Source organism: Haliotis rufescens, unplaced genomic scaffold (genome assembly GCF_023055435.1).
Source record: "Haliotis rufescens isolate VD_foot unplaced genomic scaffold, xgHalRufe1.0.p SCAF_45, whole genome shotgun sequence".
Taxonomy (NCBI): Eukaryota; Metazoa; Mollusca; class Gastropoda; order Lepetellida; family Haliotidae; genus Haliotis; species Haliotis rufescens.
Window position 1 is genome coordinate 295,577 of NW_025964168.1, and position 16,246 is coordinate 311,822.

General features: G+C 42.6%; 1 long non-coding RNA gene across 1 annotated transcript in view; it reads right to left on the minus strand.

The window, feature by feature from the left end:
• The window catches only part of LOC124117054, a 33,486-nt gene that overhangs the window by 3,866 nt on the left and 13,374 nt on the right, over positions 1-16,246 (minus strand). The window contains exon 2 of the long non-coding RNA XR_006858222.2: positions 10,000-10,170. This is a non-coding gene — a long non-coding RNA (uncharacterized LOC124117054). The remainder of the gene's footprint in view (positions 1-9,999; positions 10,171-16,246) is intronic.

Genomic DNA, 16,246 nt, shown 5'->3' on the forward strand with positions numbered 1-16,246 from the left:
GAAGGACAAATGGAATAAGTGTATAGAGGTGAATGGAGATTATATTGAAAAATAAAAGTGCAAAAGATATTCTGCGACTTGGTCTTATATTGAAGTTGCAAAACTTATTGATCGCCCCTCGTACTTGCAACCTGCAATTACAAACACACGCCAGACTATGGTGATACTTCTTGATTGAACAGAGACTCCATCAAGATAACAAATATCATACTTGTGTAGCACCTTACTGTTACATGTACTTCAAACTCAGTAAAATCTCATTACGGGTCACGCCAGAATGACCTTGCATCCTACCAAATCAGAGCGTCGTTTACCAGGAAAGTGACATTAAACTATACCATGAATGCATGTTCTTAAAAGTAAAGCGCCTTAGCAAGTACACCCGGATCCCTTCTTGATCCCTTTCTTGCAAGAAAATGTCTGAATGTATTTTACGTACGCTTTGGAGACTATTGAAGACGGCAGGAGTATGTGTGGATTTACACCACTTTTAGTAACATTACAGCGACATCATGACAGGAGCACCACAAATGGGTTTCTAAACTTGTTCCCATGTGGGAATCGAAGCCGGAGCTTCAGCGTGACGGGCGAACGCTTTAGCCCTGCCGCTAGCCAACAGACTATTGAAGAAATAACAGGCAAACGAAATGGTTTTCAGTAAACTACGGTTATAACGAACTCATGGGGACTACTAATTTTAGTTCGTTATAACCGTAGTTCGTCATAAGCACATATACAGAATAACTACAGCAAATAGTCGGGACCAAATAAGTAAGTTCGTTATATCCGTCAGTTCGTTTTAAGCGTGTTCGCTATAACCGTAGTTAACTGTATAACCGCCCCAATAAACCATTTGTAGGAAGCAGTTGTACAAGATATATATATTCTTCTTTTTGTACTATTTATTTAATGTTGACATTAATTGTAAATATTTAATTGTATCCGTTTAAGCTGGACATCATTTTTCAACAGTAGGAATATATTATGTATTGTTGTCACATGTGCAACACTTTGATATATGTTTCGGTCGCTCACTCTCTTTTTACTGTAGGTTGACCCTCTATTGTCCTCCTGATGCCAATCACCGTACTTGTTTTATATATTGGCCAGTTATTTGACTCGGGTTTTATCAGAGTTAGATATTGTTTCGTAACAAATTTATTTCTAATATTTTTAAAAAAAATATGTATACACACCTGTAAAGTATTGAAGATGTCTTTTGCAATTCAATTGTTTTTTCGTTCCCATGGTAGCAATGTGAAGGCGGGTAGAAATGAAGGTTGGTTTCATTTCCGGCTTATAACGTAGACGCTGTTTTAATATTTATTGTGAAACTTTGTAAACACCCTTCGCAAGTGCTGAACTTGCGTCATTTGCTTACGTATGCGTTTCCAAGGCGACATTTTAGATGTATCTACAAATGAGAGCAGAATTTATTTCTGAAGCTGAGCTCATAAGCTGTTGAATATTATTGTGAATATTTGTATATAAATCTGTGTTGAACTGGTATCTATTTATGATATTTTATAAATTGGAATTTTGGGGTTTCCAGAACTAAAAATGGATTTTGTTACAATGTGAGATCTATTAATAACATCCAGAACCTGACGAAATTTTAAAGGTGAGTCGGTATTGTCCAAGAGTATTACTCTCAAAATTCTTAATATTTTTTTGTGTGTGAGTGAGTTGGGTTTAACGCCACTTTTAACAGTATTCCAGTTATACCACGGCGTGTCAGCTTAATGTGGGAGGAAAACCCGAAGTGATGCAGGTTTCAGACGTTTACCACTTCGGTGAAACCCACGAGCACGGGTATGGGATTCGAACCCACAACCATAGGTTTCTGGCGTGCCCAAGGAACGCAGCTCTCCACAGCGAATCGCGGCGACTTAGGCGACTGGGCCACTCGTACCCCCTCTTTATGTGAAGTGAGGTGAAATTGTGTTCAACGTCGCGTTCAAGATCCGCACTAAAAAGCGACGTGTGTGTATGGCTGCTTGCACTTGTCCGAACAGTTCTTGTTTTATCACCTTAATGCCGAGCACATGGCATGGTATCAACAAGTTCTATTTTATCACGTCTATTGGTACGACGTGGCCGGGGATCGAACCACCGACCCTCTGCTCTCAGGGCAGTCGCTCTATCCATAAGACTATGTAGGTGGTGTTTTACTTTAGGGTGATTTGCACAAACATCTCGTTTTGTGTTTTGTGTCTTTTACGTAGACATTAAACCGGCCAATGATATATTTTGCCAAATCACTTCACATTCCTTCTCCACCAGATGTGCTTGTCTGTGATTGTCCCATCTACTGCAGGACAGATGTACTTGTCTGTGATTGGCCCATTTACTACAGGACAGATGTACTTGTCTGTGATTGGCCCATCTACTACAGGACATATGTACTTGTCTGTGATTGGCCCATCTACTACAGGACAGATGTACTTGTCTGTGATTGGCCCATCTACTACAGGACAGATGTACTTGTCTGTGATTGGCCCATCTACTACAGGACAGATGTACTTGTCTGTGATTGGCCCATTTACTACAGGACAGATGTACTTGTCTGTGATTGGCCCATATACTACAGGACAGATGCACTTGTCTATGATGGCCCATCTGCTACAGAACAGATGTACTTGTCTGTAACTGACTCATCTGCTGCAGGACAGATGTACCTGTCTGTGATTGGCCCATCTACTACAGAACAGATGTACTTGTCTGTGATTGGCCCATCTACTACAGGACATATGTACTTGTCTGTGACTGGCCCATCTACTCCCGGACAGATGTACTTGTCTGTGATTGGCCCATCTACTACAGGACAGATGTACTTGTCTGTGATTGGCCCATCTACTACAGGACATATGTACTTGTCTGTGATTGGCCCATCTACTACAGGACAGATGTACTTGTCTGTGATTGGCCCATCTACTACAGGACAGATGCACTTGTCTATGATGGCCCATCTGCTACAGAACAGATGTACTTGTCTGTAACTGACTCATCTGCTGCAGGACAGATGTACTTGTCTGTGATTGGCCCATTTACTACAGGACAGATGTACTTGTCTGTGATGGCCCATCTGCTACAGAACAGATGTACTTGTCTGTAACTGACTCATCTGCTGCAGGACAGATTACTTGTCTGTGATTGGCCCATCTACTACAGGACAGATGTACTTGTATGTGACTGGCCCATCTACTACAGGACAGATTACTTGTCTGTGATTGGCCCATCTACTACAGGACAGATGTACTTGTCTGTGATTGGCCCATCTACTACAGGACATATGTACTTGTCTGAGACTGGCCCATCTACTCCCGGACAGATGTACTTGTCTGTGATTGGCCCATCTACTACAGGACATATGTACTTGTCTGTGATTGGCCCATCTACTACAGGACAGATGTACTTGTCTGTGATTGGCCCATCTACTACAGGACATATGTACTTGTATGTGACTGGCCCATCTACTACAGGACAGATTACTTGTCTGTGATTGGCCCATCTACTACAGGACAGATGTACTTGTCTGTGATTGGCCCATCTACTACAGGACATATGTACTTGTATGTGACTGGCCCATCTACTACAGGACAGATTACTTGTCTGTGATTGGCCCATCTACTACAGGACAGATGTACTTGTCTGTGATTGGCCCATCTACTACAGGACATATGTACTTGTCTGAGACTGGCCCATCTACTCCCGGACAGATGTACTTGTCTGTGATTGGCCCATCTACTACAGGACATATGTACTTGTCTGTGATTGGCCCATCTACTACAGGACAGATGTACTTGTCTGTGATTGGCCCATCTACTACAGGACATATGTACTTGTATGTGACTGGCCCATCTACTACAGGACATATGTACTTGTCTGTGATTGGCCCATCTACTACAGGACATATGTACTTGTCTGTGATTGGCCCATCTACTACAGGACAGATGTACTTGTCTGTGATTGGCCCATCTACTACAGGACATATGTACTTGTATGTGACTGGCCCATCTACTACTGGACAAATGTACTTGTCTATGATGGCCCATCTGCTACAGAACAGATGTACTTGTCTGTAACTGACTCATCTGCTGCAGGACAGATTACTTGTCTGTGATTGGCCCATCTACTACAGGACATATGTACTTGTATGTGACTGGCCCATCTACTACAGGACAGATTACTTGTCTGTGATTGGCCCATCTACTACAGGACAGATGTACTTGTCTGTGATTGGCCCATCTACTACAGGACATATGTACTTGTCTGAGACTGGCCCATCTACTCCCGGACAGATGTACTTGTCTGTGATTGGCCCATCTACTACAGGACATATGTACTTGTCTGTGATTGGCCCATCTACTACAGGACAGATGTACTTGTCTGTGATTGGCCCATCTACTACAGGACATATGTACTTGTATGTGACTGGCCCATCTACTACAGGACATATGTACTTGTCTGTGATTGGCCCATCTACTACAGGACATATGTACTTGTCTGTGATTGGCCCATCTACTACAGGACAGATGTACTTGTCTGTGATTGGCCCATCTACTACAGGACATATGTACTTGTATGTGACTGGCCCATCTACTACTGGACAAATGTACTTGTCTATGATGGCCCATCTGCTACAGAACAGATGTACTTGTCTGTAACTGACTCATCTGCTGCAGGACAGATTACTTGTCTGTGATTGGCCCATCTACTACAGGACAGATGTACTTGTCTGTGATTGGCCCATCTACTACTGGACAAATGTTCTTGTCTGTGACTGGCTCATCTACTACGGAACAGATTACTTGTCTGTGACTGGCCCATCTACTCCCGGACAGATGTACTTGTCTGTGACTGGCCCATCTACTCCCGGACAGATGTACTTGTCTGTGATTGGCCCATCTACTACTGGACAAATGTACTTGTCTGTGACTGGCCCATCTACTACTGGACAAATGTACTTGTCTGTGACTGGCCCATCTACTCCAGGACAGATGTACTTGTCTGTGACTGGCCCATCTACTACTGGACAAATGTACTTGTCTGTGATTGGCCCATCTACTACTGGACAAATGTACTTGTCTGTGACTGGCCCATCTACTACTGGACAAATGTACTTGTCTGTGATTGGCCCATCTACTACAGAACAGATGTACTTGTCTGTGATGGCCCATCTACTACAGAATAAGCCAGAACAGATGTACTTGTCTGTAACTGGCCCATCTACTACAGGACAGATTTTCTTGTCTATGATGGCCTATCTGCTACAGAACAGATGTACTTGTCTGTAACTGACCCATCTGCTGCAGGACAGATGTACTTGTCTGTGATTGGCCCATCTACTACAGGACAGATGTACTTGTCTGTGACTGGCCCATCTACTACAGGACAGATGTACTTGTCTGTAACTGGCCCATCTACTACAGGACAGATTACTTGTCTGTGATTGGCCCATATACTACAGGACAGATGTACTTGTCTATGATGGCCCATCTACTACAGAATAAGCCAGAACAGATGTACTTGTCTGTAACTGGCCCATCTACTACAGAATAAGGCAGAACAGATGTACTTGTCTGTGATTGGCCCATCCACTACAGAACAGATTACTTGTCTGTGATTGGCCCATCTACTACAGGACAGATGTACTTGTCTATGATGGCCCATCTACTACAGAATAAGGCAGAACAGATGTACTTGTCTGTGATTGGCCCATCCACTACAGAACAGATGTACTTGTCTGCGATTGGCCCATCCACTACAGAACAGATTACTTGACTGTGATTGGCCCATCCACTACAGAATAAGCCAGAACAGATGTACTTGTCTGTAACTGGCCCATCTACTACAGAATAAGGCAGAACAGATGTACTTGTCTGTGACTGGCCCATCTACTACTGGACAAATGTACTTGTCTGTGATGGCCCATCTACTACAGAACAGATGTACTTGTCTGTGATGGCCCATCTACTACAGAACAGATGTACTTGTCTGTGATGGCCCATCTACTACAGAAAAAGACAGAACAGATCGTGTACTTGTCTGTAACTGGCCCATCTACTACAGAACAGATGTACTTGTCTGTGATGGCCCATCTACTACAGAAAAAGACAGAACAGATCGTGTACTTGTCTGTAACTGGCCCATCTACTACAGAACAGATGTACTTGTCTGTAACTGGCCCATCTACTACAGAACAGATGTACTTGTCTGTGATGGCCCATCTACTACAGAAAAAGACAGAACAGATCGTGTACTTGTCTGTAACTGGCCCATCTACTACAGAACAGATGTACTTGTCTGTAACTGGCCCATCTACTACAGAACAGATGTACTTGTCTGTAACTGGCCCATCTACTACAGAACAGATGTACTTGTCTGTAACTGACTCATCTGCTGCAGGACAGATTACTTGTCTGTGATTGGCCCATCTACTACAGGACAGATGTACTTGTCTGTGATTGGCCCATCTAGTACAGAATAAGCAAGAACAGATCGTGTACTTGTCTGTAACTGGCCCATCTGCTACAGAACAGATGTACTTGTCTGTAACTGGCCCATCTGCTACTGGACAGATTACCTGTCTGTGATTGGCCCATCTACTACTGGACAGATGTACTTGTCTGTGATTGGCCCATCTACTACAGGACAGATGTACTTGTCTGTAACTGGCCCATCTACTACAGGACAGATTACTTGTCTGTGATTGGCCCATCTACTACAGGACAGATGTACTTGTCTATGATGGCCCATCTACTACAGAATAAGCCAGAACAGATGTACTTGTCTGTAACTGGCCCATCTACTACAGAATAAGGCAGAACAGATGTACTTGTCTGTGATTGGCCCATCCACTACAGAACAGATTACTTGTCTGTGATTGGCCCATCTACTACAGGACAGATGTACTTGTCTATGATGGCCCATCTACTACAGAATAAGCCAGAACAGATGTACTTGTCTGTAACTGGCCCATCTACTACAGAATAAGGCAGAACAGATGTACTTGTCTGTGATTGGCCCATCCACTACAGAACAGATGTACTTGTCTGCGATTGGCCCATCTACTACAGGACAGATGTACTTGTCTGTGACTGGCCCATCTACTACTGGACAAATGTACTTGTCTGTGATGGCCCATCTACTACAGAACAGATGTACTTGTCTGTAACTGACTCATCTGCTGCAGGACAGATTACTTGTCTGTGATTGGCCCATCTACTACAGGACAGATGTACTTGTCTGTGATTGGCCCATCTAGTACAGAATAAGCAAGAACAGATCGTGTACTTGTCTGTAACTGGCCCATCTGCTACAGAACAGATGTACTTGTCTGTAACTGGCCCATCTGCTACTGGACAGATTACCTGTCTGTGATTGGCCCATCTACTACTACACAGATGTACTTGTCTGTGATTGGCCCATCTACTACAGGACAGATGTACTTGTCTGTAACTGGCCCATCTACTACAGGACAGATTACTTGTCTGTGATTGGCCCATCTACTACAGGACAGATGTACTTGTCTATGATGGCCCATCTACTACAGAATAAGCCAGAACAGATGTACTTGTCTGTAACTGGCCCATCTACTACAGAATAAGGCAGAACAGATGTACTTGTCTGTGATTGGCCCATCCACTACAGAACAGATTACTTGTCTGTGATTGGCCCATCTACTACAGGACAGATGTACTTGTCTATGATGGCCCATCTACTACAGAATAAGCCAGAACAGATGTACTTGTCTGTAACTGGCCCATCTACTACAGAATAAGGCAGAACAGATGTACTTGTCTGTGATTGGCCCATCCACTACAGAACAGATGTACTTGTCTGCGATTGGCCCATCTACTACAGGACAGATGTACTTGTCTGTGACTGGCCCATCTACTACTGGACAAATGTACTTGTCTGTGATGGCCCATCTACTACAGAACAGATGTACTTGTCTGTGATGGCCCATCTACTACAGAACAGATGTACTTGTCTGTGATGGCCCATCTACTACAGAAAAAGACAGAACAGATCGTGTACTTGTCTGTAACTGGCCCATCTACTACAGAACAGATGTACTTGTCTGTGATGGCCCATCTACTACAGAAAAAGACAGAACAGATCGTGTACTTGTCTGTAACTGGCCCATCTACTACAGAACAGATGTACTTGTCTGTAACTGGCCCATCTACTACAGAACAGATGTACTTGTCTGTGATGGCCCATCTACTACAGAAAAAGACAGAACAGATCGTGTACTTGTCTGTAACTGGCCCATCTACTACAGAACAGATGTACTTGTCTGTAACTGGCCCATCTACTACAGAACAGATGTACTTGTCTGTGATTGGCCCATCTACTACAGGACAGATGTACTTGTCTGTGATTGGCCCATCTACTACTGGACAGATGTACTTATCTGTGATGGCCCATCTACTACTGGACAGATGTACTTATCTGTGATTGGCCCATCTACTACTGGACAGATTACTTGTCTGTGATTGGCCCATCTACTACAGGACAGATGTTCTTGTCTGTAACTGGCCCATCTACTACTGGACAGATGTACTTGTCTGTGATGGCCCATCTACTACAGGACAGATGTACTTGTCTGTGATGGCCCATCTACTACAGAACAGATGTACTTGTCTGTAACTGGCCCATCTACTACAGAACAGATGTACTTGTCTGTAACTGGCCCATCTACTACTGGACAGATGTATTTGTCTGTGATGGCCCATCTACTACAGGACAGATGTACTTGTCTGTGACTGAGATTGGCCCATCTACTACAGAAAAAGACAGAACAGATTTATTTGGCGAAGGCTGGCGCACCCACTGCATAACAACAAAAGAGATGGCTTCGATGATTGCCTATGGACATTCATAGGTCAAGTCTTATTTTCTAATTCCCTGCTAATGGTCAGGAAGAGACAAGCCAACCCGAACATACGAAAGTTCAGCTTATAGCATTGATCAAGGATGTATTGTTCTATTAAGTTTGGCACGCGAAATGACATATTGCTTGTTGATCTATAAGCCATGTCTTGTTGTGGCAAACATTGTCTTGCGGTTTCAATCTGAAAACAAAGCCTCAAATTCCAATCATTAGGGTTTTCTCGTAACATCTATCGCCGCTCATGTGCCAGACATTGCACGTCCCGCTGTTTTCATAGTAAGCAGTAATGACTGTTTGGAATCGGAGAAATCTATTACTGGTCATTGGTTATATCCGAACAGGCCAGACACAGGGCGACGGGCAGCGAACAGAGCCTCAACATTAGCCACAGTTACCCTGCGGCCTCTTAAAGGCCATATCACTGTATGAAAAAAATCCATATTCTCCTTTTGATATGATCGACCAGGCTATTACATTAGTGTCGTGCTGTATGTGTTTAATGCATGTCTTTCAACGCTGTGTCTACAGGGAAAGATAAGTATTTTTATTTGATATTTAATTTCTTTTATGAATATAAGTCGCAAAGCACATTTCTTCAGAACACTTTAGTAAGAGCCTAAGGTGTTTGAACTCTGTGGTACTTAAGGTTAAGAATAAAATCCATTGTTTTCTAAAACAAATTGCATATATAAGTGTTCGATGTGTAATTCCAACGATGGTGATGCGCCCTCATGATTTATTCTCCCTGCAATGTTTTTTGTGTGCGATAAACAACGACCACGTGTCGTTTATTTCTTAATTTAAATATGGTGATGGTGATGGTGATGGTGATGGTGATGATGATGATAATAATAATACATTTTTATTTTAATCTGTACATAATAGTCATAAAAACACTGCAGGGTGCATATATCACTCGGGGCTAAACCATAGTTAAGTTGGGTAGCCAAAAGCCAAAAGCGTCAGCTCGACCCGCGGTCGATTTCCATATATGTGACTGATATGTGAGACCTTTCAATGAAATTGCTTGAGTTATCACGTTAAAAGTGGCGTAAGCCTCACTCAACCACGCCCATCTTCCCCGAGAATCTACTTACCTCTCACTCCTTTAATCTTGGTGCAGTATTTTGCCGGAAATGTACCGACTCTACCGTCCATGCCTTGCTTGCATTTGGTCTCGTAGTTGACGTGGACGGGGTTGAAGGGGTCACGACAGTAGGGGTTACTTCCGTTCAAGGAAGTACATGTGAAACAACCGAGGCTATTCACTGAAAAAAATAAGAGTGAGTGAGTGAGTGAGTGAGTGAGCATGGTTTTACGTCGCTTTTCGCAATATTCCAGCAATCTTCACGGCGGGGACACCAGAAATGGGCTTCACACATTGTACCCATGCGGGGTGAAAAATGAGAACGACTGGGTGATGGCAAACAGGGACAACAGAAATGAGAAATGGTTCAAACAATGCATGTTGTTTTACGCCGCAATCGGCAATAGGTCAGCTCGGCGTCAAACAATAATAGAGTCTTGGCAGGATAACCAGTTGTTACAGCATGTTAAACAACCCGCGCTGTCAGGGTACGGTGACATACAAAAAACGAGGGCCCACTTGCACAAAGCGATCTTAGTGCTAAGATGATTGTAACTTCCATACTTTAACATAGGCTTACGGTAGTCTTAGCGCTAAGATCGCTTTGTGCAAGTCGGCCCTGGTGAGACAGTATAGCCATCCGATCTGTTCTTCTGGCAGGGACCCGTGAAGATAGAATATGTCTTCAGCAACCCATGCTTGTCGTAAAAAGCGACAATGTTTGTCGTAAGAGGTGACTAACGGAATCGGGTGGTCAGGCTCGCTGACCTGGTTGATGCATGTCATCGTATCCCAATTACGTTGATCGATGTTCGTGACATCAATCACTGGATTGTATTGTCCAGAATCGTTTATTTACGTACCGCCGTCATCTAGCTGGAATATTGCTAAGTGCGGCGTTAAATAACAAACAAACAAACAAACAAACAACCTTGCTGTAACGAGTCCCGACTGACGTATGAAGTCAGGAATCACGAAAATGTAACACTATTTCAAAACAGTTTATTCGATACTCATGCTATCAATCATGCGGCGTTGAACAACAAACAAACAAACAGAACTCTTCTGGCAGGTATAGGGTTCTTGGAATCTATATTGGCCCGGAATCCCCTCGGGGAACCATCCAGAGAACACACATCATGCATGATCCTGCCATAAGAGTTTTGTTTGTTTGTTTAAGACAACAATAGTCAGGGAGGAATAGTTGTAGTGAGTGAGTGAGTGAGTTGCATTTATTCCGCTTTTAGCGGTTAGACAAACATGAGGCAACAATAGTCAAGAGGTTGTAGTTACAGTTGATACATTAGCCTGTGATATCATCAGTGTTAACTTGCATGTGATATCAACAGTAAAAAGATTACCTGCCTGTGATATCAACAGTCAATGGTTTAACTGTCTTTCATCACACATCAACAGTCAGTGGTTTTCTGCCTGTAATATCAACAGTCAATGGGTTAACTGCCTGTGATATCAACAGTCAATGGGTTAACTGCCTGTGATCATATATCAACGGTCACTGGTTCTCTGCCTGTGATATCAACATTCAATGGATTAAGAGCCTGTGATATCAACAGTCAATGGGTTAAAAGCTTGTAGCATCAATGGTTAAAGTAGCTGCCTGTGATATCAACATTCAATGGGTTTAGAGCCTGTTAATTCAACAATCAATGGGTTAAGAGCCTGTGATATAAAGGTCAATGGATTAAGAGTCTGTGATATCAACATTCAATGGATTAAGAGCCTGTGATATCAACAGTCAATGGGTTAAAAGCCTGTGATATCAACAGTCAATGGGTTAACTGCCTGTGATATCAACAATCAATGGGTTAAGAGCCTGTGATATCAACAATCAATGGGTTAAGAGACTGTGATATCAAGGTCAATGGGTTAAGAGTCTGTGATATCAACATTCAATGGATTAAGAGCCTGTGATATCAACAGTCAATGGGTTAACTGCCTGTGATGTCAACAATCAATGGGTTAACTGCCTGTGATCATATATCAACGGTCACTGGTTCTCTGCCTGTGATATCAACAGTCAATGGGTTAATAGCCTGTGATATCAACAGTCAATGGGTAAAGAGCTTGTGATATCAAGGTCAATGGGTTAAGAGTCTGTGATATCAACATTCAATGGATTAAGAGCCTGTGATATCAACAGTCAATGGGTTAAAAGCTTGTAGCATCAATGGTTAAAGTAGCTGCCTGTGATATCAACATTCAATGGGTTAAGAGCCTGTGATATCAACATTCAATGGGTTAAGAGACTGGGATTTCAACAATCAATGGGTTAAGAGCCTGTGATATCAACATACAATGGATTAAGAGCCTGTGATATCAACAGTCAATGGGTTAAAAGCTTGTAGCATCAATGGTTAAAGTAGCTGCCTGTGATAGCAACATTCAAAGGGTTAAGAGCCTGTGATATCAACATTCAATGGGTTTAGAGACTGTGATTTCAACAATCAATGGGTTAAGAGCCTGTGATATCAAGGTCAATGGGTTGAGAGCCTGTGATTTCAACAATCGCTGGGTTAAGAGCCTGTGATATCAAGGTCAATGAGTATCTGCCTGTGATATCAAGGTCAATGAGTTAACTCCCTGTGATATCAACAGTCAATGGGTTAACTGCCTGTGACATCAGCAGTCAATGGGTTAAGAGCCTGTAGCATCAATGGTTCAAGTAGCTGCCAGGGACAGTGCTTATAAACATTAAGCGTTATTGCTGTGGTAGGACACGCTGTCCTAGATTTGAATTTATGTCGTTATTAGCTCTCAGCATGCACTAATGAGACAGTTTGCATTGCCCGCTACTTGAGTGAAGACTTCCACATCTTGTATGATCAGAACATATTGAAAACATGGCAGTCGCAAGATGTTAAGATCACACGAAAAAGTGTCCGTTAATCAATAGCAAGCTCCCTAGAACATGGGCGGAAACTATATTTTCGTGTTCCAAGTCAATTTATCACGCTCTGGAAACATGCTTGGGGACATATTCTATTTTGACTTCTCTACTGCTGATATGTGTGTGGAAAATTGCGAAAATGTCATCCTTTCAAAGCAACATTTAATTAGGTAAAATAAATATGTTGCAGTGAGCTTATAATGCCACAGTCCCCATCAACTTAAACACAGAATCCTCATATGGCCCTCATCACAATATAAACAAGATATATGTGAGCGTGTTCTCAACACAGTATGTTATAAACACATGCCCCTAATCACAATTTAAACAAGAAATATGTGAGACTTTTGCAGTCGCCTGCCGTGGCCAGTACTGCACACGTTACCACTGTAGTAGTCGCCTGCCGTGACAAGTACTGCACACGTTACCACTGTAGTAGTTGCTTGTCGTGACCAGTACTGCACACGTTATCATAGTTGTAGTTGCTTGTCGTGGCAAGTACTGCACACGTTACCACTATAGTAGTTGCCTGTCGTGGCAAGTACTGCACACGTTACCACTGTTGTAGTCGCCTGTCGTGACAAGTACTGCACACGTTACCACTGTAGTAGTTGCCTGTCGTGGCCAGTACTGCACACGTTACCACTGTAGTAGTCGCCTGTCGTGACCAGTACTACACACGTTACAACTGTTGTAGTCGCCTGCCGTGACAAGTACTGCACACGTTACCACTGTTGTAGTCGCCTGTCGTGACAAGTACTGCACACGTGACCACTGTTGTAGTTGCCTGCCGTGGCCAGTACTGCACACGTTACCACTGTTGTAGTCGCCTGTCGTGGCCAGTACTGCACACGTGACCACTGTTGTAGTGGCCTGTCGTGACAAGTACTGCACACGTTACCACTGTTGTAGTCGCCTGTCGTGACAAGTACTGCACACGTGACCACTGTTGTAGTTGCCTGTCGTGGCCAGTACTGCACACGTGACCACTGTTGTAGTTGCCTGTCGTGACAAGTACTGCACACGTTACCACTGTAGTAAATGCCTGCCGTGGCCAGTACTGCAATCGTTTAGTCGTTGCTTAGTAAATTCCAGACGTCTTAAACAGAGCCACCGGCTTGGCAAGCTGAATCTACCACAAGACAAGAAAAAAGTCCGCTCCTTCCCGACATGTGAAGCTTGAATCAATAACGCGGATGTAGAGTTGTTGTTCCAATCAACCGTGTTGGTCGTGCTTGCTCTCTTTCCTAAATTACTGTCGCAAATAACTATTTCCAGTGGAAGATGTTCTGACCTAACAACAAGTCGTGAGACAGATTGCTCCTTCACTTGTGGTCGAGTGGTTAGGGATTATCCGGCAGTACTACTAGGTTGAAACTCGGTCCATCTCAGATACATGCACAAATAGTCTGCAAATCATGAAATTAGTTACCAGTCACCAAAATAATAATTGATTCACCACATTGTGTAAACAGTGACCACTCTTAACTAATAATCAGAGACCATATATGGTCTCTGCTAATAATGAAGTGAGAAAGACTCATTGTTAGGCTCAATTATATTGCTTATTGTGAACATTGTAATGATTGGGGTCGGTCGCGTAGCCTAGTGGTTAAAGCGTTCGCTCGTCACGCCGAAGACCCGGGTTCGATTCCCGACATGTGTACAATGTGTGAAGCCCATTTCTGGTGTCCCCCGCCGTGATATTGCTGGAATATTGCTAAAAGCGGCGTAAAACCATACTGACTCACTCATTGTGTGATTGATGTCAGTGTTTTCGGTAACAGCAGTGAAGCAATATGTCCAGATGAATGATAGTCGCTTTATGAATGTGAGCAAACGACGCTTGAATTGTTTACATTTTAATTCCATTTTTGCATTAAATTCAGATGTACACTTTACGGCGCTTGCATGTACTGTCATGTTTCATATCTGGTATAAACTATACGGCACGTGCATGTAATGTCATGTTTCATATTTGTACACACTATACGGCACGTGCATGTAATGTCATGTTTCCTTTTTGTACACACTATACGGCACGTGCATGTAATGTCATGTTTCATATTTGTATACAACATACGGCACGTGCATGTAATATCATGCTTCATATCTATATAAACTTAACTGAACTTCCATGTAATGTCATGTTTCATATCTGATATGCACTAAACGGCACGTGCATGTAATATCATGGTTCATATCTGTATACATTATACGGCACGTGCATGTAATATCATGGTTCATATCTGTATACATTATACGGCACGTGCATGTAATATCATGGTTCATATCTATATACATTATACAGCACGTGCATGTAATATCATGGTTCATATCTGTATAAACTTAACGGAACTTCCATGTAATGTAATGTTTCATATCTGATATGCACTAAACGGCACATGCATGTATTGTCATGTTTTATATCTGTATACATTATATGGCATATAACGCCAATATGAGAAGTAACAACCTGATGTCATAATTTTAACACGAGTAAAAGCATTAGCCTCCTGATTTGTCACAGTCAGATCGTTTAGAGGTTCACGTCGCAATGTGATTAGTGATCGGTTGTCGTCAGATAATAACAGACGTTTTATAAAACTCCCGAACAACCTAAGAAGAATGGAAAGACAAGGGAAGGATACCATATCCGAGGTAACAACAAAACAGTTAGATACACAGATTATAAAAAAAGGTATTGCTATGCTCTCGCTAGACATCAAACATGGTAACGCCCCTGTATCATGAACGATAACATACAGTAAAGTACGTTTATAACGAACACGCTTATAACGAACTGACCGATATAACGAACTTATTTTTTAGTCCCAACCATTTGTTGTATACATGCTGTATATATGCCTATAACGAACTACGGTTATTACGAACTAAAATTAGTGGTCCCTTTGAGTTCGTTATAACCGTAGTTTACTGACAGGTAGTTATATGACTGTATGAGAAGTAGTATCAATACATGTACTATCTTTGCCTGACAACCTCCCCAGCCCGTGACATGTATAAAAATCACTTCCGTGTTGCCAGTATGTGCCGTTACAAAGATAAGATCGATTATACATATATCGGGAAAGAAGTCAGTGAGCGATCGTTCATGTCGGAAGTGACAACAGGGTTGAATTGCATTTGGGCTGTGGAAATCAATGAACAAATACTCGTACGATCGAGTAATGAGAGGATAAATGTCGCTTGTCGTTTTGTGCACGATGTGACCACCAATACATGTAAATCACCACAATGCAAAGATTGATTGCTTGGAATCATTAGACACATGGAACACGGACTGCGGGTGCATGCTCCATAGTGAAGGTTGTCTATAAGTTGTCTC